Below are 24,675 nucleotides of genomic sequence, written 5' to 3'. Positions count from 1 at the left end.
ATTCATCTTAAGGAATGTTTGAATTTAAAAAATGAACAGCCAAGAAGGCACATGCTTCTTCCTGAGCCTCAAAATTTCATGTTTTTTATTGCTTTTACACAGAATATTCCTGAGCTGCCTAAAAGATAAAGTTCTAATGTAAGATCCTTCAGAAGAATTTTTCACTTCCTTTGAAAAAGGATGATTCAAATCACTATGTCCAATCTTTTTCCCTTGCCCATCTCCCATCAAAATAAAAGGTTTGGTCATAAAGTGGAGGAAAAAGGCTTTAAACTATTAGAAGTTTAAAAGTAAAAATTATTAAAGTGCTGCCCTGCTACAAAAATTACCATAAAATAGCTGAATTTATGTTACTCAGTAAAAAATTGCCTTGTGGAAGATGAAAATATTTCAACCATCTCTTGCCTGGGCTCTTCCAGGTGGATCCATGGCAGGCAGGAGCTTTTTTCTTCTTCCTGTGGCAACCAAGGGCATGGCCTTGGCCACCTGAGGGGTCTGATTGCCACACAGCATTAATTGCAAACCTGAGGATTAGTCAAGAGTCCACCTCATGAAACTCTGTGTCTTCATGGCACTGCTGCTTTCAGTTTAAAAATAATTTTTTTTCCTGATGTTTGCAGCTTAAGAGAGAAATAATGATGCAAAACTAGGAAAATACTGAATGAAAATAGAACTTTTGTCTTAATTTAGCAGCTAATTTCAATTCACTTTATTTTTGACTCTCAGTTTTAATTTGCCCTCCACTTATTTCACTGGTATTTATTGTTTCTCCCTGACTCTTGGCTGCAGCCCTGCTGCCTGTTCCTTCAGAATTTTGCAATATGAGCAGACCCAGAAATGCATCTTGAGATGGGCCTTGCTGTGCTTTGTTGCAGCCTTTTTTTTCCTGCATTCAGTGTTTTTGTGCATCCTTGTAGATATTTTGCCCTGATTGTGGTGTGCAGGGCTTTGAGAACTTGTTCTGCAATAACAGCTGCATTATTTTATTTTATTCTATTTTATTTTATTTTCTTAAGGAAAAATGAGGTGCTGTTCACACTTGTTCACACAAAATTCCTCAGGGGCTCCCCTGGAATAATTTTTTAGGAGGTTGTTACTGTTCTGTATCATTTATTCCCTTGTCCCTCTTCCATTTTCACTTTCATAGGGTTATATAAATAAGTTTATTCCCAGTTTCAGAGGCCACTTTGCATTCACTGCCTGTCTCACAGGGATGTTCCAGCTGGTTTCCATGTACCATTGTTGTGTAAGGGCTGCCCACAAATATTCCCTTTTTCCTCTTTTTTAGCTAAACAGCTCTTTTTAACTGGTTCTTGTGAAGGCCTTTTCACAGACTGCTGCTGTGCCATGACACATTCCCTAAATATTAATATGGAATGTTTTTTACTCATAATTTAAAATTAAAAGCATGTAATAGCACGGACACTTGCTGTGTGCCACAAAACTCAAAAACTTGTTTGTGAGTGCAGCAAAAATCCAGAGACTGACAATGAACCAAATTACAGGAGAGATCTTTTAGGTGAGAACAGAGTTTATATTTGCAGATCAATCATTATAAAACCAAGGGGGAAATGGCAGTTTAAACCAAAGGTTGGAAAGATAATGTTCTTCAGCTGATTGTTGCAAAAAAAACAATATTTGTAATTAATTGAAATAGTTCTTCAGGGACAGAAAGTGGTTAAAAATTCTGCCAGCTCCCTTGCTAAAGAGAAAGAAGGGAAAATATTTGATTTCAGCTCTCTGGCAGGATGGTTCTAGTCTGGAAGCAGAAACCACTTCTGCCAGGTCTTCATCCTGTCCTTCCCTCTTTGCATCACATCTGCCCCATAGAAAAAGGGGAAAAAAACCCCCAAAACTCCATGAACAGCTGGAGGTGGGGTTTGCTGGAGAGCACAGACCTGCAGGTGGATGTGCTGGAGCTGAGCTGGATGCTGGACTGTGAGCTGCAGCACACATATTCTGGGCTAGGATACAGAAACAATAATTAACCTCCAGCTGGGCACTGGGGCAGCTACTTGGGACCAGCAATTTTCTCCAGCTCTTGCAGCAAAATTTGCCTCAGCTCATTTGTCAAGCTTTGAATCTTTAAATCTGTAACTCTAATTAATTAAGAATCTCTAATTACCCAAAAATGGTGCTCTATATTTAGGGTTAAGGTGTGGTGAAATCCAAAGAAAACATGAGAGAAGCTGGAGGATGTTGAGAGCAGGAGATGCCAGGAAAACGTGTTTTCAGAGGTGCAGGGGAAGCCAAATGGCCACAGTGTCAGTGACCTCTAGGGCAGGTCCTAAAGTGCCAGAAGTCCCTGTCCAGTGCTTGGACATCAACCCCCGTGTTCCCAAAAAATCAGTGACCACCAAACTTGTCAGCAGAGGTTCTGATATTGGAGACCCAAAGCCGAGTAACCCTTGGCATCTAAACAAACATAAACCTGTTGTTTTCTAAACAAGAAGCACCTGGGATGAGGCTCTGGTTCTTTACAAGAACCAATCTACAATCTTACGATTTTAATAAGAAACATCGGTGGGGCAGCACTGAAAAGATCAGTGCAGGTGGGTTCTGGCCCTGCCCTCGTCAGAGGAAAAAACCCATTCACACGTGAAGGTCTTATTGCTTATTAAGTTTAAAATATATAGCTTTCAGCTGGTCTGTAAGCAGCCGATGTGACTCAGACAAAGGTGCAGTGTGGACAGAGGCATCACTTGCAGCTAAAGTTTGGCCTTTCTGCAGAAGATCCTGTTTCCACACCAGTTCCTAGAAGCCCAGACTAAAGCATTTAGGAGTGAGTCTGCGGATTTGGGGGAGATTTGCTCCAGCAGAGCAGCAGACACAAACCCGAATCACTTTATTTTTGGGTGCTGCTTCTCCTTCCCGAGGATTTATCAGCACCATGGTCCAGCCGAGGTAAGCGCTGATAACAGAGGGAGCCGGGCACATCTGCATGTCTATGGGGTCGTTGTGGGGGCGTTAAAGGAGAAGAATTATGCATGTTTGTGAGAGTGAGGGGTGTCCCCGAGCGCCGCTCCCCGTGCCGATAACGGGAATCGTTGTGTTGGATGGCACAGGAACGCCGTGCTTAGTGCCTTTGTCTGCTGCCAGATAAAAGCTGATAAGATGCTGCTGGGGCGTTCCTGTTAACCTTCCCGCAGAGAGCTTTTCCAGGGATTCACTCCAGGAAAAGCCGCTGGACTGGGGGGAGGATTCGTAGTGAATGTAAAAATTGTTTCTGGTGATTTTCTTCACGATTTATGCAAAACAATATGAGCGTAGCTAAAACATCCTTTTTGGTTTGTGTGTGTTGGCAAGGTAGGGTAGTGACCGGCATCAGAGACGTAAAGATGAGAACGAGTTGGGCGAGAACTAAAAATGTGAGAGAAAGGTGTTAAATCGATGACTGGATTTCTTTCGTATTCATTTTCCTCAGATAAGTCACGGTTCAAAAAAAAAAAACAAAACCAAAAAACAACAAAAACCAACAAAACACCAAAACCCCACAAGGGTGATGAGCCGTTCGGCTGTTTGTTGGTCAGGGTGAGGGAAATATTCTCCTTTTTTTGGAAACCTCGAGGTTTCCCCCTTGGTGTGCGCTGAGCGGGGAGGATGCGGGAGGATGCGGGGATGCTCCGAGCGCGGCCCGGGGGCTGTCCCCCCGCGCCCCGGGGGCTGTCCCGTCGGTGTCCCCTGGCCCCGGGGGCTGTCCCCTCGGTGTCCCCTGGCCCCGGGGATGCTGCTCAGGGTCGGGGGCACCGCTCGAGTCCCGCCCGGCTCCGGCTCGCAGCAGGTCCCGACCTGCCGGGCTGGGAGATGGAAGCAGATCACAGCGGGGGCCAGGGGTGATGGAGCCCCAGCCAACATCTTACAGGAACCCCGCACATCTGCATAATGTGCAAGATTACAAGATGAAAACCGAGATTTTTTTTTTTTTTTTTTTTTCAATAAAAAAAGGTGAAAGAGCTTTTAAAAAGGATATCCTTCTGAAAAAGGGTGTCAGAAACTTGTGGTTTCCAGGATGGCAGTAATTGGTCAGAAAGGATTTCAAGGGTGACTGACTGATTTGGAAATCTGTCACAGTGTTCTTGGGGAAAACAACGACCCAGAGGTAGCACCATAAACAGAAATAAAATATTGTCCTGGTATGAAATATGGAGCTCATCCCTTTTAAAGGAGCTGTTTCTCCAGACCTGTTGGAGAAATCCCTCCTTCCACAGCAGGGCTGTGGCAGGGAGAGCCAAAGCTTGTAGAGTCACCAAGCCAAGGCATTTTTAATTACAGGGGGTGACTCAGATATTGATGCAGAGGTCAAAACATGGCCTGGGAATCTCCAAAAATGCACCTGGAGCTTAGACCTGGCCAGTGCTGGCTGGTTGGGAGCAGTGGGCTCTGTGCAAGCACCACCAGTTGGATCAGTGCTGATGCCTCTTGCTCAGCTGGGCTCACTTCTCACACAGGCTGATCCTACACATTTTTTTCAGTGAAAATATAGGTGGAGATGAAGGAAAAAAATCCCAGGGAACTGTAGAGGTTGGATGTTGTCTCTGTTGTGGTGCATTAGGAAGTGCTCACTGGTGTTTTTGGAATAAATATCCCAGGGTGTAGCTATAGCCATGGAGCTTGTTAGCTACAGCTGCTGCATTAAAAAAAGAATAATAAAATTGCCATTTCAAGGAAGGCAGAAGGCAAAAAGTGTCCCTGCTGGCTGGGTGTGCAGGTGGGATGGAAATGGAGTCAGCTGGGTCTGTGGAGCTGCAGCAGGGCAGAGCCCAGCTCCTGGGGATGGATGGGGAGTCCAGGCTGGGCTGCCTGGAGTGACTCCAGCTGCTGCTTAAGGAACTGGTTGTGATTTTAATACCAACCAAACTGCTCCAGCACAGCCCTGTGCTTGTAGGTGATGCAGAGACTTGAATGAGAGACAGCACTGGGTTTCCTGAGAGGGTTTGTTTTTAGCAGGGTTTGCTTTCCTAATCCCCACCATTCCCTGCAGGACACCCAAAGCCGTGGAGTTCAGCTTTTCACCAGGCCATGTCCTGATTCATCTGTGTGTGCAGGGGAAGGCAGTGCCTGCTCTGAATTTGGGAGGTGAAATTCATTTCTGGTCACTGTGAGCAACTTCTGAATATTTATGGTCAGATCAGTCACCCTAATTTTTTATTGCAATAAGTCACAGTGAAACACCTAAACACTTTGCATGACTAACAAGGCAAATAGCTCTTTGTCCCAGGACTTTGAGGGGTGTGAAATCTGTTTATCAGCATGACCTTAAAAAGTGGTTGTATGAGGATTTGGGCTTGTCTAGGTAAAATATTGCATTTTAAAATTTTTGTTTTGTTTTTCTCCTCATCCCTCCCCTTTTACATCTTATGAATTTACTGGTTGGGGAGGGGGAGAACTTGCCTTGTACCATGGTGTAAACTTAAAAATGGTATAAAAAGAAATAAACATGCTGAACCAGAGGCCTGCATGGAGAAGCAGCTCCATATCTGTGCTAATAGGCTTCATTTAACTGCATCATTTTGTATCTCTGGATGTTTTTCTGCTTCTTTCCTCCAGTTCTTCCTTGGGCTTTATATCCCTGCCCTTTCAAGTGTATCCCTGCACAGATCCACTGGGAGGTTATGCTGCATTTATGAGGATGACACAAGAAGTGACTCTTCCTGTGTGCCCTTCCCTGAACTCTAAATATGTCCTGGATCTGTGTGAGTTTAAGGATGTCCTCACACCTGCCAGCTGCAAAGATCTCCCTTTCTTGGCCACTCTCAATCACCTTTGAATGATTTTTTTATTCACAGCCAGGCTGTTATTGGTAGTGCTAAGCAATGGGCAGAAACTGATGCACAGGGAATTCCAGCAAAAAATGGGGTAGAACTTTCCTGTGAGGGTGAACTGAGCAGGTTGCCCTGAGAGGTTGTGGAGTCTCATTCCCTGGGGAGATCCCAAATCCATCTGGGGAAGGTGCTCAAGGGGACCCTGCCAGAGCAGGGCTGGGTGACCTGCAGTGATCCCTTGTGTCCTGCACCACGCTGTGAGGTCCTGTGGAAGGTGGAAATGGTTATTACAGGATGCTCTGCAGCTGGGATGTTGTGGAACAGCCTCCCTTGGGACTTTAATGAGCTTCATTACAATAATAGTCGAGCAAACCTGTCTGTGCTGCTGCTGCTGGGTGTGAGAGCTGATTCCTGGACTGGTGACTTGATGTCTGGCTGCTGAAGTCTCTTCAGCTGGTGCTTGTGCCCTGTACTTATTCCTGAGGCTTGAGACACCATCATATGCAGGCAACTTTGGGACAGTGTCCCAAGTACTTTATAGGCAACAAAAACTGAGTTCCCAGTTTACCCAAATGAGCAGTTTGGAGGGAAGAATGTTCTTGTGTCTGAGGAAGAAACATGAAAAGTTACAAAGCCTGAACTGGGCAAATAATGAAAGAACTAAACTTTTCCTCTCCATGTTTTTTTTGGGTTTTAATCACTGTGAGAGTGTTCCCTCTGGGATGTATTAGCTGACCTTTACAATGCAAAGGAAAGGTGTAAAAAATATGTACCTAAAAACCCCTGAGGCCCAGACTCTTCCTTCCACCAGGGTTAAAACCCAGAGCCACCAGGCAGGTGGGAAATTGCATCCCTGGGAGGGAAAGAGCTGAGGGTGAAATGCACAACTGCTCTTTGGGGCTCAGGCCTTTTCCAGGAGCATTTCTGGTGAGTCACTGCTGGGATAAAGCAATGCTGCTGGGCTGAGCCAGCCTGTAATGCAGAGGTCATTGCTGCTCCTTCTCCTGGCAGTGCTGAGCTGCTGTGACAGTGATGCTGCTGCTGTTAATCCAGCCCTCCTGGAGATGCAGAAGTCAGGCTGGATCTGGGGTGAGAGGCACACTGAGTCATCCCTGCTCTGAATTTTGTTGTTCTGAGTCCTGTCCAAGCACCACAGCCACTGTGTGAGGGTTCCAAACTGGGCAGGGATGTGCTGGGAGCTGCTTTTCCTTCACATCCCAATGCTGGACCACCTCACCTGGTTATCCAAGAGTCTGATTTTTCCATGCAGTCATTCATTTCTGTTCCATGCTTCAGCTTCCTGCCTCATCAAGGCAGCCCTCAGCATCTCTGGATTCTTCAGAGCACAGCTCATCCCTGGGGGAGTGCTGGGGAAAGGACTGCCTGGGTGCTTTGTGTGGAGGGGCAGAAGGAGCCATTCACAAATGCTTTGCTCTTGCTCTCCCAGGGATGGGTCTCATTCCCTGCTCTGCTGGGAGATGGTGGCTGTGAGCTCCTGCTCTGGAATCACGGTGGAGTTTCCCATGTGCCAGGACAGGGAGCTCCTTCAGACCAGCTCCTGGCACAGATTGCTCCTCAAGGGATCATTTCCACACAGCCCCTCTTTCTGCATCAGCTCCTCTCCCAGCCCAGTCCCTGCAGCAGGGAGTGAGTTTTGGTGAGTTTTAACCATAATGTCCCTTCTAGTCTGAGAGATTCCCTGGCTGGACAGGTCCAGGTTTCATCTCCTGTATTTCCCACAGCCAGGTCTGTCAGCAATGCTGAGGCCTTGCTGTGAAAAAAGGAGTGAGAGGACAAAAAGCTGTCCAGGAGTGCTGGGAAAAGGGTGAGGAACAGCCCTGCCATCCCTGAGGAGGGGCTCAAAGCCCCTGGAGGGATCTCCTGCAGCCATTTCAGGACTTGGGCTGGAGCAGGGGAGAGTGTGAGGGGGTGCTTAAATTTTGTCTTTATTTCTCTCCATCCAAACTGATTTATACTGACAATGCATTCAGTTACTTCCCCCCAAATCAAGTCTGTTTTGCTCATGGCAGCACCTGCTTAGGGATCCCTGTGGTTTTTATGCTGAGCCATGGGTTTGTTGATCTTTCCTCTCCTGTTGAGGAGGAGTGGGGGTGAGTGGCTGTAGGCTGAGGTCAACACAGCACACTCTGTGCTCACCCAGTGCTTATCCTTGATTTTATCACAAACTTTTCCTTCTCTGTTGTTAGCCTGGCCTCTAATTCAGCAGGAACCCTCCAGAATAATCCCTTGGTCAGGGTGTGGATGGGGCAGGTTTCAGGTTTGGGTTCCCTGGGCTGTGAGGATCTCCTGCAGTCTAACCAGATTTCCCTCTAAATTGTGAGCAACACACTTAGAATTTTCACCCATAGCTAAAATTCTATGGCTAAAAAAATTAACTAAGGTTCTGTGTGTGTTTATGGTGGCTCTAGATACAACTGCATCAGGAAACTGTGTGCAAGGAAAGCTCACTCCCAGCTCTGCATGTGCAGGTCCAAACACTTGGATTCATTCTTGAGATGTGCATAAAACTCCTTCCCCTTCACTTGGTTTTACTGTAACTGACAAAGCTGCCTGACTCAAGCATTTCAGAAATCGAATGCTTAAGATTTCACTGCGGATTTTTTTGGCTTCAAAGTGATTTTGTTATGTCCCCAGAGCCCGGTTAAATCCTTAGTTATAATGATTGCACACTGAAGGGTGCTGTTACATTGAAATGCTGTCCCATAATGGCTTCGTTGCTGTGGAAAATCCGATGTTATTTGGTCATTCCCGACGAGTTCCCTAAGCCATCAAGACATTTGCCTCAAGGCTACAAACACAAAGCTACAGGCAAAACCCTCTGGACATAATGAGTGGGCATTTATGCAGAACTAAAAACTGGAACAGCTGAGCAGTGGATCTATGAATAGCAAGCATGCCTCTAAGCACAAAAGACATCATTCTGCAGTAAAGGGGTTTTTAATGGTTCTGACATCTTGTATGTCAAGATCATGCTACGTTGTTGTAACTTTTTTTTTTTTTCCCCCGTTTGTTTGTTTGAGCCGTGTTCCTTAAGTAAGGTGTGAGTAATTAAAGGGTGTGAAGGAAACTCTAGGTAAGGACAAAAATTGGGCAAGGGATGTTTTTTGGCAAGATCCATCATTTTGATTGTGTTTGCTGGGGAATTATTGCTCCCATGCTGTATTCCCAGTTTCACCCTTCAGGATTTCTTAGAGGGTTCTTCTTGTATCAGCAGCTCTAATCTAATCTAATGTTAGCTGAGAAGTGTCTCCTGATGGAAACACAAAGATTGGACTAACCATAAACTACAGGGTCAGGGAGTCAGGCAATACAAAGAAGGGTAATAAAATTCAGAGTGATTTGGATCAACAGGGAGCTGGAGGAGCTTCATGCTGAGAAATGGACCCCAGCAAGGTCTCAGGCCTTTGCAAATCATCTACAGGCACTTCCAAAGAAATGGCAAGAACAAGATGGGAAGGGATGTGTGCCTCTTGCACCAGGAGCATAATGAAAACCCAGAGCAGAAATTGGAGCTGGAGTTAGAACATAGAAACAGCCTAGAGGAAAGGGAATGTAGGAATCCACAAGATAAATCATTATCTGTGTGTTTGCATCCACATGTCTGATCAGTTCTTGAGACACTGTTGATTTCCAAGTTGGTGTGGGGGTTTTTTGGGTTTTTTTTCCCATATTTTCCCTGTACCAAGGTGCTGTGGGACTGGGAAGGGATATGCCAACTCTTTGTGATTGGGGAAAACAAATTCAAACATGTTTTGTGATCTTTGCAAATCACTTTGTGCCTCTCAAAAGCATCCATGATAGAGATGAGCAGCCCCAGCACTGTGAAGTTCCTGCAGGAAAATGTGTGCAGGCATTAGGTGCTGCCTCTGACCTGAGAAGGGATGCAAGTGTCACTGCAAAGCAGCAGAGATACCTGAGCTGGCTGTGACTGGCACAAAAACCCAGCCCTGCACTTGGGGAAGCAAATTCCCCTTCCACCAGCACAGCAAGTGCAGAGATCAGTGCTGGAGAGTCCAGAAAGTTGGCAGAAAACTGGAGCTCACAGTACAGCTGTGCTCTCATTTCCTCATGTCCAAATGCTTGCACAGCCACAAGCAAATTGTTTTTCCCCTTGGCATGAACCTTTCTTATCACTGAAAACCAGGTACTGTGTCTATTTTGCATCTCACCCTGAAGAGAGCCTAAACTGCAAGATGTCAGATATGGAGGGATGATACTTAAGTTGCTTAGGAAGGCAAAGGGATTAATTTCATTATCCTTCCATCTTCTTCCTTGCAGCTGATGGCTTTTCCTGCCAGGAAAGACTCCTGAGGCCCTGCTGGGAGAGTGACAGCCCTGCCTGCTGGTAAGTGATGTTTCTGTACTCTAGAGAAGTTAATTGATAGAGCAGCATGGAAGAACAGGGATTGAACTGCTCTCAAGTTCAACCCAGGGATCTCTGCTTGGTCAGAGTGACACTGGCTGTGGTTTTATGAAGGCTGTGTTGGAAACCTGTCCCTGCTGTGTGTTGCAGGAGTCAGGTTTAGTCCTGGATTCAGATTTTGTTCTGCTGTGTTTGTATCAGTTGCATTTCAGGCAAGGATTTTAATTTTTTTTTCCTCTGGAAAGCATCTTGTTGCATATTTTAGTAGCATCTCTGTGCTTCTGTCTGGATCTGGCAGAGAAGAGATGATTTGGTGAAGAAGGATTTTGACTGAAACTTGCTTGGATGTTTGACTGGAGATGTGTATTTTTGGCTTCTAAACAAAATATCTGGTTATAAATTGAAAACAGGGCATTAAAACAGCTGTGTTTTTGTATCCCAGCAAGTGAAAGGTTGAAAAGATGTGTAAAGACAGCAAAACTAGAAAGACTGAGACCTGTGTGTGGTGGTTCCTCTTCAAGATTCCCTGGCACAGAGAATAAAGACAGAGATATTGGTTTTCATCTCCTGCTGTTGGGTGTCCATCACTAGAGACCCCTCAGGACCTGCAGGAAATGCAGGAGCAAATCCCCCAGCTTTGTGCACTGAGGAGAGCCCAAATCCTGGTCTCTGATCCCACACCTACACCAGGTGCTCTTGACCTTGGGACCTGACTCTGCTTTTCCCCCCTTTATGTCCAAGAGTGGACAAGGCTCAGAGGGATGTGAGAGTTTCTCCTTGGTCATCAATGAAGCCCTTCCAAGAATTCTGCTCACAAAACATCTCCCTTATCACTCTTCCATGGACAAACTGCACAATCACCAGCACTGCAAGCTCATTTGCTTTGTGATTTGTGGTTGGATCATTGCATTTCAGTGTTCACCAATGAAAGGAAATTACTAACAAGACACTGGTATTTACATTAATTGTGACTTTGGGGAGATAGTCCAAAGAAAATTATGTTAAAGCCAGTTATTATGTGTCTCCCTAACAATTAGAATGAAACCCAAAGTTTATAAAACAAAAGTTGATCTCAAACAGATTTTAGGTGCTACTTGATATTTTCCCTAGAAAGGACTGAGGGGCAAAAAAGGCGCATTATATATATTTTTTTTCTCTGTTCTTTCCTCCACCTTCTAAAAGCAGTGTAATGAACATGGCTGGAAATGCAGCAAGAAATGCAAGAGAAGCTCCTGATTTGCAGTGAGCAGGACCTCAGCTCCCAGGAGGTGCCAAGGAGTGGGTCAGCTGTGACACATGCCACACTCTGAATGTCAGGGTTCCCTTGTTGAAGCAGCTGATTTTTGTTGGTTTTGTTTCATCTCAGAGCAGTTCTGTGCAGCTCTGCAGGCTGAGCAGAGGTTTTGCCCTAAAACTTTCCATGTTCTCCCAGCTCCTTTCATGTGTGTCCCACGAGATAATCATGAGTGTGCTGACTGCTCCTTGCTCCTACTGCAATTTGAACTATTTCTGGACACTAATTCAGTGCTTTTTATGATGTTAGATGTATGATGAAAAGCAATTTAAGGTTTCTCAGGGTGACTCACTTGCCAGCATTGCAGATCCAAGAAACAAACACAGATGTGAGATTTAAATTCTCTTTTGGCATAAAACATTGCCTCATGCTGTAAACCACAAACTATGCCCAGTGGAGACTGGGATCACTATTCTATTTTAGCTTCAACAAGTCAGGTAACTTTTGTCTGCAGAGGTGAGCAGGGATTCAGGCACCTTGCTCTCCCACTAGTGTCAGTGCTGTTTGCACATCCTCACTCATGGTGGGATTTGTCTCCTCCAGCTCTGGGTGTCTGACCTGAGCTTCTTTGGACTCTCTGTAGTGAGGAAATTCAGGCATTGCTGAAGGATGAATCATCTGCCTTGCTGTCAATGTCTATTTTAGGGACATGCCTGAAGTGAGGTGAAATTAAACCCTTCCCCAAAAATTCTTCTGCAAGAAGGGGGATTTTGGATGCTCTGGGGAGGTAGCTGTGCTTCCCTTTCCTCATATAACCCCATGAGCAGCTTCTGCCCTGACATCACTGCACAAGTCCTGAGCAGATCCAGGCACAGGAATTTGTTCTGGCACAGGCACGTTCCTGCTGACCTGGCTTTGGGGTTATTCTGCTCCCCCTTCCCCTCTCAGAGCCAGAATGGACTGCACTGGCCACCAACAGGCTGCAGACTAAAAGTGTAACTGGCTTGAATTATTAAGGTATAATTGAGGTCTTTGTGTTTATAGGATAATTGTTTCTTTTTTTAATATAACTTAAACTTCGCAATGCAAGAAACAGGCCTGAACCTGTGGATGGAGTGCTGGAAACTGTCTAAGAAGATTAAGGTCTCTTAATTGATTTCACATAAACAGGTGTGACTGAATTCATCAGAAGAAGGTTAAGGCTAAATGTATTCTGCTAATTATGTGAAAATTGCCAGAGTGTGCTGGGTTGAGCAATTGCATCCCCTTTGCAAGTGGGATCATTCCTCAACTGTGCATCAAATGGGAAAAATGACATTTCCTAAGCAAATGAGCCAACCTGTCACACGCTGGGCTTTGTTTTGAAATTTCTTTGCTTGTAGACACGTTGGCAGTGGTGGATTTGGTAAGAGGACATGGGAATGTCCCTGGTGTGCTGTTCCTGACTGGCAGTGTGGGAGGACAGGTGTCAGAGCTGGGCTGTGTCATTCTCTAAACTTCAGGAATCTGCACCTTTGGAAATTCCTGATCTGGAGAACTGAAGGAGTGACTCTGTGAAACACTTGCTGTCAGGGTTTATGTGACCTCTTAAGTAATTTTTTTTTCTTGTTTAGTTAACTTTGGGCATTGGAGATGCAGAGCATGGACATTCCAGCACAGGGAACACCTTTTGTCTTGGGTTTCAAAATAGCCACTGGAGTATAAAACTCCTCAGCCAGCTGACAAACAAACTGATTTATTCTCTTTGCTCTTTCCCACCTGTGCTCCTGATTTTACATCTTGAGGGAACAAGATTGTCCCTGCTAGAGCTGCATTCAACACTGCCAATTCAAAGTCCTGCTTTTGAGACATCCACCTCAGACTGTGCAGGTGTGACAAAAAAAATTCTGTGACTGATAAAAAAAATCCCAGCATGGCATCACCAGGGCCCTGCAATTACTCAGTGGTGCTCCCAACAAAACCATTTGCTGATGAAATCATTCTTTGAGTCTCCAAACTGAAGGGTGACTTGTGTTTAAGGTGTGATTTCAGCAGCACATTTGCATGGAGATGCTCTAAAATTAGTGCAGTTGCCTAAATCACTGTTTTGTAACAGCAAAGGTATTGTTTGTAACATTTAAAATTAATGTAGTAAATAATATGCTTTGTGTAATATTGTCTTTTCCTATTTTAATGTTGAGATCCAAATGCAGACTTAGATTGATGAGCAGTGAGTGATGATTTAGTAGCACTTTGATTATGTGTTTTACTTAAGTTAAAGTGAGCAACTACTGGGTAATAAGGAGCAAAAATCTTAATTTAAATCAGTATTTTAAAGAACTTCACTTAATTGCACCTTTACAGAATGCTGGGAAACCATCTTCTAAGTGCAGATGCACAGTTTTATGTATATAATTTAAGATATTCACTATCCATTCAGATTTTCAGCTCATTTTTTTAGAGATGAGGCTTTCTGAAGTACAAATCTTCTTATTCTTAGAGGATCCCAGCAGGAAAACCTGTGACTAATTTGGAAAAGGGGTGTAGTGGTTGTAGCTGCACCTGCTGAACACTCAAGTTGTGCTGCTTCCAAAAGAAAAGTAACAAGCACTATAAATGAACTAAACTTTGCAGAAGATATCAGACACAATCTTCCATTCTTTTTGGTTTTGGTAGAGCATTAAGAGGAAGATTATTTCCAGATTTAGGTATCATATTTGGGAAAGATATGGAGCAGGTGAAGAGTATCTAAAAAAGGAAGGGAATTTGTGAAAAAAGGTTGAAGTGAGGTTGCTTTTCTTGCAGGCAAAACCTTCAAAAGAATGGGGTTACAAACCTTCAAAAAGAAGGAAGAGAGTTTGTCCTTGTGTCCATTCACCCATAAAAACAAATTTCTTCACAAAGCTAGACATCAGAAAACCATTTTTAGCTGTAGGAGGATATTTGTGAGTTTCAGCTGAGGAAAAGATGAGACAAACATCAGTTTGGAGCAGGGGGGAATAGCTGGAAGATTGCTCGAGATCCCTTCCAGCCCTGTGTTCTAATTTTATGATTTATTTTTTTAATAAGTGCTGTAAGCACTCTTGTACAATGAGTTAGAAGAAGTCATTTCAAAAAGTTGTAACTTTAGTTACTGAAAAATCATTCTTTATTCCAAATAAACATGTCAGCCTCATTTTTCTGTCCTGGATGGCAATTATTTTTTTCTAGAAAAGCATTTTGTTTTAAATGTAACACAGTGAAGAAGCTCCCTGGCAGTTTCCTGCCAGCTTTTCCAGAAATATATCTATAGGTGAAAGAAAAAACTCCCAACAGAACATATTGTCTGCAGGAGAGAAAAAAAAAAAAAATGTAGTCTTGAGTTATGTTGGTGTGGAAAAGGATCAGTGTCTGACACTCGCTCATGCTCATTCAAGTTTAAATTTATTTTGCAAATAGAAACCCTGTTCTTGCCATCTGCTTCAGACATCTCCTTCAGGCTGACTTGTGGCTGCTCATCATAGGAACTCTTTTATTCTGTACATCCAAAGTTTCATTTGATTTCCAAAGGGGATGGATGCCCTGATTCCTTTGCTCCTTTGAAAACTCAAGCTGTGTTTTTTGTGTTTTTTGTTTTTTAATCAAGACCATCAAGAGCTGGCTTTGCAATTGATAGGATTCAAGCACAAGCTTTAAAATATTAATTTAAGTTGGGTTAAAATAAGTTCCTATTTATTTGTTCCTAACACAAAGCTCATTTTACCAAAACAAACTTGTTCAGGCTCCCACTTGCTGCTCTTGTGCTGACACTATTCAGGCTCCAAAACCCCAAATTTCTCCATGGATTTGGAGCAGGGGGGGAGTTGTGAGAGGAGGTTTGGAGGGGCAGGAATCTGTCAGATGGAGCTGCTGCTCCATGGCAGGGGATGCAAAAGGCAGAGGAGCTCAACTCCTCCCAGTGCAAACCAGTCCTTGGCAAAACATCTCCAGGGCACGGCTGCAAAGGGGAAATGATTGATTGGAATAGATTTCCAAGTGATTTATCTAATCCAGAGTTATTTGCCACATCCTCTCCAATTGGTGAATAAAAACAACACAATGCACTGAAAGGGTTTTGCGCTCCAAGGTGTGAGGTTATACAGGAATTACTGGTATTTTTTTTAGTGATTGGAAGCACTTAATTCTTGGCCCCCTGCCTCATAATACAGCCCAGGCTGGTACAAGCAGTTCTGCAAAACATATAATTTTCCTTCACTTGTTTTAATGATCAGGAAACATCTACTTTTAACCTGATCTCTGCTGTGCAATTACAAATGTTTTGATGGAAACACTATTTTAAAATTAGTTTCATTCCCATAATTACTCTAGTTAGACTGTTCCATTAGCAAGCTAAAGAATTGCAGTCTCTCATCAGGTTGTTTAGCTTTCCAAATCCAAATTTGTTTCTATTAAGAAACTAGATCAGAGTTGATTCTTTTAAAAAGATTTTTTAAAAAAATCCTCAACTTTGGAGAAATTAGATTTAAAACCAAGCTATGTTTTTTAGATCAGTTACTATTTATTTGGTAAACATATTTAAATGTGTGTTTAAAGCAAAAAAAAAAAAATCTCATGATGTCAAAATCTTGAAGTGTATTTTAAAATTAATTTCCTTGTCTTGGTGTGGAAATTGTCAATGGAGCAAAAATCTCAGTGTTTGTGGCAAATAATTCTGGAAATAAGAAGCTAAAATTGTAAGTGAGAAGGGTATTCATGCTACTTAATAGAGCTTGACCTATTTCTGTTAACCAATGAAAGAATAGGATAAATCAGGCTGGATTTTGATTATTTAAGATCATAAATTCTGCCAATAAACTATTCTGTCATTTTTTTGGGAAGGAATTTTAAAACTGTTGAGTTTTTTGGGGGAACTGGCTGTGAAATTAGAGGAATTCAGAGGTGGGATGTGTGCTAACCCTTCGTGGGAATGTTGCTGGCTGTCTCTGGCACTGCAGATTGAGATATTATTGTGTAAATGAAACATTGGCTATTCATTTTCCACAGAGGAGGTTCAGTAATTACTGTGCTCACCCAGTAGATGACAGCTGTTATCATTCTGATGAAAAGAGCCCTAAATTAAAACCCTGTTGCTTTGCATAGATCCCTGTCAGAAACAAATGTTAATTTTCTTGGTTGGTCAACCTCCCTCATCAGCTCCTCTGCCAGGTATAAATAAGGTCCAGATCTTTATTTTTGTTTAGTGTGTTTCTTGGTGTGCTGATAATTGTGCAGCTGAGAGGATAAATCCACAATTTAATTTTGGTGGGTTTGTGTGTGTTTCTGGCATTTACTCTCCAGTCAATACTGGGGCATTTTGCACATGTGGAAAGAGTAAAACCTACCTGGGTTTGTTTTTTTTTTTTTTTTTTTTTTTTTTTTTTGTTTTTTTTTTTTTTTTTTTTTGGTTTGCCTTTTAAAATTTGGTATAGTTGGAGATGATCAGAATTTGTTCCTGGCACAGATCTCTGCACACACATTGCTGCTGGAAAAGCAGGAAATTTCCTCCCTCTTTCCACCTGTGGAATGAGGGCTCAGGGATTAATGTGGTGACATCTGCACAGTCAGGGTGGGGGATGCTCCTTGTGCACCTCTTGTTTCCTCTGGAAAACTCTCCCAATTACAGGAGATTAAAACCCTTTAATGTGACATCATTTCAGGCCAGATGTCAACTGCTCTGTGCAGATAATGAGGGGAAAAATGAGCTTGTTGATAGGGCAGGTTTGGTAAACAGCTCCTTGTGCAGGGGGTTTAGGATATATAGGATATGTTTAGGATATGTAGGAAAGCTCTGACATGTTAGGGAACACTGAGGGTTTTGGGTATGAACATCCCACTCCTGTTATCCCACAAAATTCCACAGGTAGGTAACCTTACTTAGCAGTTATTCCAGATTTCTGCTAAAACTGCAACCTGTCACTGTTACCTTTCCTTGCAATGACCTCTGCTTCACAAGAACAAAATTCAGCCCTGTTCTGTGCCTTTTATTTTATTTAAACCTCCCACATTTTATAGTAGTAGCTGTTTCAAAGGTGCTGAATAAAAAAACTTGGATGGAGAAAGGTGGGCACAGGGTGAAATTTTGGATTGCATTGGTTTGAGGGCTCTTTTTCTGTGCAAATTAAGTAAAATAACTTGAAGGGCAGCAGAGATTTGAAACACTCAAAGATCCTGGGGAAAATTCGGATCTGCTTCAGGTTCCTAACTTTATTTCCATGCTGGGAGTTGTTAAAAAAGCAAATAAAAATCACTGGAGTGTCCCCTGGAAACAGAGCAATCTAATCAATTTAAGAATGCAAGATTCTTTATTTCTTGAAGGCAATGGTAAATCATCTCTGTAGAAAATTGCAGTGCATGTCCCAAAGCAGAAGGGCAACAATAAAAACTCTTCAGCAAATATTGCAAAAGAAATATTAAATATAACCAAGCCCTTTATCTGTATAAAATGGTTTGCTACAAACTGTATCTTTTTGCAATATTAGTTAATTAAACCAGGTTTCTGCAGATAAACACCTCCCTGAGAATTACAGAGGAGAATATTTTGGCACTTTACAGAATTAGTTTTGTTTTGGGTTCTCTTTTTTTTTTCCCCTTTTGGTTGAAGCTTCAAGGGCAGTGGGAATATTGCCTGTGGATGTCATTATTTCAGTGCCTGCATAATTTGCATGCTCAAAGTCTTTGGAGTTTCCATGTTGTACAGATTCTACCTGGCTGGGAGGAAATGTGAGTTTAATGGGTTTTGTGCTTTTAAAAGCTGGCTGGGCTGGAGATAAATGTCTTAGCTCCAAGGACTTTTGAGAATCTCACAGATCCCTCTGGAGCAGGAGACTTGATGGTGCTTTGGTGCCTTTTAACTCAGACACAGGTCTGAAGTTTGCTGGGATTTCTAAGACTGAAAATTACCAGGAGGTTGTTTTTTTTATTTTCTTTTTTCCTCCCTTTCATTGTTCTCCTCTGGATGGGTGAACCAAGTTATGGTTCTCTCCAAACACTTGTGTGCAGCTTTTCTTGAGCAGGCAGCTGTCTTTGTTTCCTTTGGTTTCTCTTGGTGGCTGAGCAGTTTGCAGCCTCTGGGAGATGCTGGTGGGCACAGAGGAGCTCTGTGCTCACTCCAGGAATTCTCCTTTCCATCCTGCCTGCCTGGGACAGGAGGTTTTATGGAAAAGCAGCACAGGCTCCTCATTGCTGGGCTGTGCCTCAGGCCCCAGTGCAAGCAGTGCAATTTTGGTTTTTGTGAACACTCTACCTTCACAATTTCCTGACTGCTTGTGCCATTTATTTATGCCTGCCTTTTATTTATATTCATAGAAGTGCATGCAGACACAGAACTGAGGCTTACGAAAAGTTCAAGCCAATACTTGCCATTTTTTTGGGAGATATTTTCACAGCTCTAATATTCAAACGCTGCTTTAACTAATTAAGTTTTCTTAATTATACGATTTGCAAGATTAAAAGGCCACTGCCAATATAAACCACATATTGCCCCTGAACTGTTAGATTATTAAATTGAATTTTTAAATTAATTTTTACTTGCCATGATTTGTATTCTGTTTGTTCTGTGCTATTTTAAGCTTGGATAATAAATATCATGTCAGTCTCATATTCATTTGTGGACAATTCCAAGTTTTCAGTGCTACAGGGTAAGGGTTTGAAAGGCAACAACACAATTTTTTTTGTTTTGTTTCAAAGATTTGTTTTTTTTTAATTCTGTTCATCTTACACTTTACAGAAGGTTTTTATTTTAAACAAAATAAAAAAAAACTGGGCTAAATATAAGTTGACAGCATCTCTTGAAATGATATTCTTGTTTATGACACTGTAGAGGAGAGGCACAAAAAGTCAGAGGTCATTTTTTCTATGCAGTAAATTCTCATATGCAAGAATGTCTGGATGTGTAAAGTGTCTGCACGAGACTCGAGTCATCCCTCCCTCTCTGATGGGATTTCTCAGGGCTATGGCTGTGAAAGCTGCTTGTGATAAGAACATCTCCCTGCTGATGGCTTCTGCAACCCTGAGATTTCCTGAGATTTCCTGGGCCCTTGTTGAAAGCTGAGGATATTGCACAGGGAGCTCTGCCTTTAGGTGGATTCATCAAATTTCAGTTCAGGCTCCTCCAAGCTGGCCACCTTGAGCAAGCTGGAAGCAGAGCACCCTTCATGGTGAGCAGAAACTTGCATAACAGCTAATTGGGAGTTTGTTGTGTAAGGGAGGAAAAGTGAAACTGCCCAGCAAAATTGCCCTCAATTTCAAATACTGAGGGCAAGGTGCTATACAGAGCTACACCAGATTATCAAGTGCTTAAATTGATATAATAAGTTTTCTGCTCTTACATTGCAGAATTCTATTTCTACCAGGAAGGGTAGTAAGAAAATATTGCTTAGGCATAGAACTGTCTTGAATTCAGAATTCATGTGGAAAAACTAAAATTCTAAAAATTTATAGTTGCAAAGGATAATACAAGGTTCTTGACTATTTGTCTCCTATTGACACTCAGTGTTTCAAATAAAATTTGTTGGGCATGTGCATGGAGTCTTAGCAATTGTGGAAGGAAGGGCTTTCATATAAAGAAAACTGTCAATATTCTTGGCATCTGACAGAATGTATTTAACAGAGCTTGAAATGGTGAGGATGGGGAGCAGGGAGAGCAGCTTTTTTTCACTCTGTGACTTCCTGAAAAAACCCCCACCATGTGTGAGCACATGCAGAGGGTGATGGTGCAGAAATGCCATTGGCTTTAGACACTGTCTTGGGAAGGACCTTTCCTAGAGCCACGAGTCCCTTTCAGAATGCTGCCTCTGTTATGCTGCTGTCCCACTTTATTCCTCTTTTTTTTTTTTTTTCCACTGCAAGAGATCTTGGATTGAGGGATTGTCCTGATGATCTGTTCAGTGTTCCAAGGGGGCTGACTAATCTGAAAAACCCAACAAGACAGCTGAAACTGCTGCCAAAAACTGTCATCCGTTCTGCTCTCTCAACTGCCAGCTCTGTGCTCCTGCTGCACAGACAGGTCTGCTCTTAAAGATGCAGCCTGACATTTCCTAATGCAGCAGCAACAGGGTGAATGATGGGGGAGTGATTTGGGGGCTGAGTTTTCCCTTTATTCTGTCACTTCTCAGTGGTTGAGTTTCTCTCCTGAGGTAGCACTGCTGTTAATTCTGTCTGCTGAATGCAATTAATCCAGTGGCAGAGAGGATGGAAATATTCTGGGAGGGGAAAGTGGCCCATGGAGTTTGTGTGGCTTTTTTTGTGCATCTCACAGCAGCAAGAAAGGTGAATTACTCCTGAGCTGTGTTTCCCATGCACTCACTTAGAGCAATAATGATAATAATGCTTTATTCCTGCTGTGTGTGAATGCTGGTGCTAAGCAGGAGAAAAAGAGGCTCCTTGGTCTTTGAAGGGAGAGATTTTGGAGCTCTGGAAGGAGGGAGGTGGCCGAGCTCTCCCTTGCCTGATCCACACTCTGTGTTTCCACGGGTAGGGGATGGAAGGCAGGAGAGCCCCCAGCCCCAGACTGGAATTGTGACACCTCCACACCAAGGTCCTTTTCAAAGTCCATCCCTGGATGCCTTGCTGGGACTCCCTAAGAAAACTCCTCAGCTGTGGAAGCATAAGTCAAAAGGAAAAAAAAAAATGTTTTGAAGGTAAACTGGATAACTGCAACTGAAAGCTGGAGGGAATGTTTAATGGGGCCATTAATAAATGACTCAGGCAGCCAGTGGGACATAGCCTTTGGTCTCATGGCTTGCACTGCTGCAGAGGTTCTCTGTAATGAGCACAGAACGTGCTCCATCAAGCCTTGGTGCTTTAGCACAAAACACTCCTGATTTAATGTATGCTGGATGGCAAAGTGGTGCCTCCAGTAAACACCTCTGACAACCAGCGCTGAGAAAAACCCAATTAGAGGATGGATTTTTCTAATAGGGAAATCTTTAACTCTTTTCAGGACTTTTAAGAATATCTAAATATACGGGAGAGGAGCAACCTACCGAACTTTAACTTGTGGGCAAACCTGTGTTAACTCCTACTATGTTTGCAAGTGGTGAGAGGTGTGAGTGTCTCCAGCACTGTTCTGCTGTGTCAGCAGTGTTTTGATCCTGGCTAGAGTTGCAGAAAACAGCATTGCAATAGCAATCATCAGTGCTCTAGATGCTCGATAGGATAGTGCAGGGTGCTACAGAAGCCCCTAACTGAAGATTAAATTTGATTAAATACACTCGCAGCAAACTGGCTGGGTCGTGCCAATTAACTTGGAAACGCGGCAGTGTTTTATTGCTTTAGGAATGAATGGTACTTATTGGCTTCTTATATAACAGTTTGACTTCCTCATCCAGTCAGAAAATTGAGCATCTGTCAGACCATCAACCCATAAATGTCTTCATTAGATCTGATAAACAGACCGTGGCAAGCCAGAAAGTTGGAAGGTCCCACCCTTGCGCCTGGGGAGCTGGACTCGCTTTGCAGGCTCAGAGGGATGTGAGCAGAGCAGGGGCAAGAAACGCTCTGGGTGAGCCGGAGAGGAGCGAGGAGCTGCTCTGGACGTGCCCAGGTGCGCTCTGAAATAACCGGGGCCATCGGGACTCTCCCCGTGGCTGTTCCCAAACAAACAGAACCTTGGCAAGTGCCCGGCTGAGGAAGCTGTCCCCAGACAGACTGCTGGGTGTGATCCCAGTGAAGCTGGGCTCCAGCCTGCTGCCAGCTGACATCCCTCTGCAAAGCACCAGGCTCGCCTGGGCTTCCAGCGAGCTCTGGCACCCACAGACTGTGTTTTTACCAGGCTTTGTGATGTTTTCTGGAGCTCCTCCTGAGGCTTGGACTCCCACTATTCTGCCCCTGCACAAACAATTGGCAGAAAAAGCCAGGGGTGCATCACCCATAAGATGTTGCTTTTGCTGGCTGAGTTTTGGAGCTGTTAGAGCAGCCTCAGCTCCAGTGGTTGTGCAGCCCTTTGGTGCAATAAAGCCCGTGGCATTGGCAGCAGAGATGTTGACAGTGTTACAGTACCAGGTGGAAGTCCTTAATCACACTGCATGGATGTTTTGTTATTTCCACTTATAAGAATGGAGAAGGCACAGGCAGATGAGTCCTTAAGTGCTGTTCCTCTGAGTTTTCCTTCAAAGCCAGAAATTCTTTTTTATCTCCCATAAACTCCTACCTCACTCTGTTCTCTAACAAATCTGTCCCTTTAAATAAAGCTGCTGCTCTTGCACAACCTTTGGTCTTGCAAAATGCAAAGCCATCTGTTACAACCTCAATTACAGGTTAGAGGAGACAGAAACTCATTTGATGGACTGCAAGAGCAGGATTTACCTTCTCTGTGTGTCTGAGGGAAAAGACCAACCTTTATGACAGAGGCCAGGTCAAGAATGAGGAGTTTTGTCTATTAAAGTAAATCGAAGAGGAAAAAAACTCTAAAACTCCGAGCTCACACATTACTTTTAAATGAAATCTAAATGTCTCTGTGTGTATTTGCAAACCTTTTAAAAAATTTCCCCTGAAGTTTGTAAATGTTCTTGAACTGCTGCTCTACATTTTAAGTTCCATAACCTCATGAAGAAAAGTTCAGAGTGCTGACACTCACTTGAGATGCTGCTTGTGTATTGATATTGAGACAAAATAATTTAGTTTCTGTTGTTTGCTCTTTGCAATCTCAACCTAAACAAAGAATTAGCATATTAGATAAAAGTTTAAAGACAAGCTCTTGCTTTTGATTTCTATTGGGAGATCAATATTTTAGAGATTTTTGTCTTTGTTAAGCTATAATCACCTGATTTTATAATTTTTTTTTTTTTTTAATTTAAAAGTTTGTAAAGGTAACAGCAGGAGAAAGTCCAACTGAGTATATGGGGAAAGCCTCTAAGAAACATCAAAATGTAGCTTAAAAATAGATTCTCTTTGTTTTCATTACCCTGTGGGTAATTGATGGATTCCCAATCAAGTTTTATTTTTGATGCTTGGGGTTGTCATTAATGAAGCAGCCACTCCATCAATTAAACCAAAGCTGTTTAGCAGCAGATATGTATATTTTGGATATTTTCCTCTTACTCTGTTGTGATTCCCTTGGGAACAGGAGGCCCAGGTGCCTGTCCTGGCTGTTCCCTGGGTGAACTCTTGGTCCCAGTTTTTCCTCACATTGTTTGGGCTCTCTGTCCTAACCCTGGGATTCTCCTCCCCTCCAAGGTGAGACAAAAACCAAAGCTCAGATCAGATTCCCTCCCCCTCCTGTCCAGCAGCCTGGGACAGGTTTGATTCATCTCTGTTGGAGCAGAGGGATTGCTGTGCACAGGGGAAGAATCTGAGACAAACCTGAATGTGCTGAGCTTAAAAAAAAAAAAATAAAGCAGTAGGTGAAAGCAGTAAATATGGCAACTATGCCAGTCCTTCCTCCTCTGCTTTTCTGCTACATTCTTGTTATACAATGGTGAGAGCTATTGCAGGGAGGGCTGATGAAAGATGGGGGATTTAAGAGAGCTGTGATGGCTCTGTTGGATTGCTGCCTATATTTGGACTGTATTTATTATTCTCCTTCTATTAAGGTGCTTAAGCATTCAGAGTTGGGTTTAGACAAGAAATAAATATCTGAGCAGCTGTGACTACATGTCTGTTGGTGATTAGTCATCACTACAACTCTTCAGAGTTGGATTTAACAGCAAATTGTTAAAATTCCCCCAAATGGAAGGCAGCATGGTGGAGAAAATTGAGGTTTATTTTGCTGTGTTTGGCTGGAAGTTTAACCTGGAGCAATCCAACAAGAGAGGAGGGATCCTGACCTGGCACAGGAGAATGAGCTATTTAGGATTTTCCTTCCTTGCAGGTGCTGTTTTCTGTAGCAGCTCACCTGCCAGGATCTGGGAAACTGCAGGGAGGGATTTATCAAGGATATTTGCTGTGAGAGCAAAGGGAATTGTTGAACTCTTGGGCAGGGGGAGCCTGGTTCCACCTGCACTGCACTGATGGAGTGTCCAAGTGCTGAGCACCAGCTCTGGCCCTGCTGGGAGAGGCAGGGAAGGATTGAACACTGAGCTCAACCTCAGGCAGGCACTGCAAGGCAGGATGCTGCACACTGAGGTTTATTTTCCTGGAAAAACTAAGAAAAAGGATCTCAAAATCTGTTCTATGTTCCTGGCTAATGTAATGCATTGCAGTACAACTCCTGTTATTCACCTTGGGTTTGTTTTGTTTTTAGAAGAATGAAATATCTCCATTTTCTCCCTCTCCTAAAGCTGAAGGAAGGATGCCTACACTTACATTAGAAAAAATACCTGCTTGTTTTGGTCTCAAAAATGAGTTTTGATAGAAAGCAA

The 24,675-nt window shown here is 43.2% G+C and overlaps 1 long non-coding RNA gene across 1 annotated transcript; it reads left to right on the top strand.

The window, feature by feature from the left end:
* The first annotated feature begins 10,059 nt into the window (after positions 1 to 10,059).
* LOC306809873 lies at positions 10,060 to 24,260 on the top strand. Its single transcript, XR_013776322.1, has 3 exons — positions 10,060 to 10,128; positions 23,442 to 23,551; positions 24,186 to 24,260. It is a non-coding gene; the product is annotated as an uncharacterized lncRNA (long non-coding RNA).
* The last annotated feature ends 415 nt before the right edge of the window (positions 24,261 to 24,675 follow it).

This window comes from Erithacus rubecula, assembly GCF_903797595.1.
Source record: "Erithacus rubecula genome assembly, chromosome: 18".
NCBI lineage: Eukaryota > Metazoa > Chordata > Aves > Passeriformes > Muscicapidae > Erithacus > Erithacus rubecula.
Note: the sequence above shows the minus strand (reverse complement) of the source record. Positions and strands in the feature narration are given on the sequence as shown.